Here is a 2,471-nt window from a genome sequence, read left to right on the forward strand (position 1 = left end):
GTCCAGTCTAATTTATCATCCAGCTGCACTCCCAGGTATTTATAGGTCTGTACCCTCTGCACACAGTCACCTCTGATGATCACAGGGTCTGTGAGGGGTCTGGTCCTCCTAAAATCCACCACCAGCTCCTTGGTTTTGCTGGTGTTCAGTTGTAGATGGTTTGAGTCGCACCGTTTAACAAAGTCCTTGATTAGGTCCCTATACTCCTCCTCCTGCCCACTCCTGATGCAGCGCATGATAGCAGTGTCGTCAGCAAACTTTTGCACGTGGCAGGACTCCGAGTTGTATTGGAAGTCCGATGTATATAGGCTGAACAGGACCGGAGAAAGTACAGTCCCCTGCGGCGCTCCTGTGTTGCTGACCACAATGTCAGACCTGCAGTTCCCAAGACACACATACTGAGGTCTGTCTGTAAGATAGTCCACGATCCATGCCACCAGGTATGAATCCCATCTCTGTCAGCTTGTCTCTAAAGAGCAGAGGTTGGATGGTGTTGAATATAGACACGTGAAGAGTGTACAGCATTTGGGATACACTTGCACAGACAGAGAGCAGGCCAAGTCAGTGAGGAGGCAGCATTACAAAGCTCTGCACCAACACATCTTCCTTAGTTAAATAAAAATTTTAGTTTGCTTTAAATATATTTTTCATACTAAACATTACAGAAGAAAAAAAACACTGACACTGTTTAAGGACATGTCTAATGAAGTCTGTCATTTACTTAAGAGTTTAAAGTGCTCCTTCTATATTTACATTTATTTACTTAGCAGAGGCTTTTGTCAAAACAATTTACAAAAGAGGTCAACATAATAATTAAGTACACATACGCCTGGGGGCTGTTTAGAAACAAGTATTACAAGGCAAGGTTACAAAACTTATCACCATAAGTTAAAAGCTTTAAAACAATGAAAGTTAGCTACACTTATCAAATCTATTATTAATTACACAAACTATCAGAGCAAGAGTCTTCCGACATTTCTTTGACACATTGAAAGAGTTAGCAGTTTGGACAGAGGTGGCATCAGCAGACGCTGTACACCAACACTTTCTATAATACCAATATGTTGTAGAGTATAATTAACTACTGAATTCATTCATTATTTTTTTTCAAACCCTCTTATTCCAGTTCAGAGTTGTGGGGAGTCAAAGCCTATCCTAGCAACATCGAGCAGCAAAGCTGGAATCAATTAATATTTGTTCACAATACAGAAAAGACCCCAAACAATCAAAATGGACTCCATCCATCTAGCTATATTCTAACACAGGGTCATGGGGGTTTGCTGGAGCCAACACAGGGCGCAAGGCAGGAACAAATCCCCAGTCAGGGTGCTGGCCCACACACTAGGGACAATTTAGGATCACCAATGCACCTAACCTGCATGTCTTTGGAAGGAAACTGGAGCACCTGGAGGAAACCCACACAGACACAGGGAGAACATGCAAACTCCACACAGGGAGGACCTGGAAAGCGAACCCAGGTCTGCTAACTGCGAGGCAGCACCGCTACCACTGCGCCACCCCTAAATGGACTCAGAATTTCTAAAAAGGGATATTTTACAGACTATTCAAAAATACAAAGGAAGGCTTACCCTTATGGAGAACACAGAACAAAAAATACAAGAAATCAATAAATATTCTCCTCTATAAGCCTACCTACACAGGTTCTCCCCAATCTGTGTGGTGTGTTTAAAGCACATATCCAATTCCCAAAACACAGAAAAGCTCTCCTCTTTTACCTTCCTGTTCCTCTTGAACATGTGGCCTCTCCTGCTATTTTCTTCTTAAGTACGACTGCATTCAGGTCCTAATTTGGGATCCTGAGGTGGTTTCGTTGTGTATGGCAATGTACTGTATCTGTGCATGCTCTCAACCCCTCTCTCTCTCTATGTGTTTTGAACTATAAATGAGAAATCTTCTCACGGAAGGCTCCAGGACCAGTACTGGGGATTACATTGCTCTAGGGATCTTCTGAAGTTCCCTGACTAGAGCTCCACCTTGCAGTCTCAGGCTGCTGGCTTCCAACAATTCCTTAAAAGGCCAAGCCAACCACAGGTTATTTGTATAACAAATGAGGTGAAAGGAGTCAAGTCAAGTCAAGCTGGGGAGCATGCACTGGTACAATGTGTTGCCGCACCCTACACACACTACATGACGAAACAACTCAAGATCCCAGTTGGCAACCCCCCAGGCAGACACGCGGTCCAGTCCCACCCTCTGGAAATGACCCTCTATCTGCCGCAGCCAGGTGTTATGTGGGGAAACCCCTTGGCCTGGTCCAGCCACTCGGGTCCCCAACAATGAGGATCTTAAGAGCTGGATCACCCTCGGGGAAACGCGCCACATGGCCATAATGCCGTAACTGACGCTCCCTCACAAGGCAGGTAATGTGCCTCATTCAGGACTCCATGGGCAACCACTCATTCGAAACAAAGTCAAACCAATGGTACCCAAGGATTTTCCGGAGAGACACA

The sequence above is a fragment of the Erpetoichthys calabaricus genome, chromosome 3 (genome assembly GCF_900747795.2).
Source record: "Erpetoichthys calabaricus chromosome 3, fErpCal1.3, whole genome shotgun sequence".
Lineage (NCBI taxonomy): Eukaryota > Metazoa > Chordata > Cladistia > Polypteriformes > Polypteridae > Erpetoichthys > Erpetoichthys calabaricus.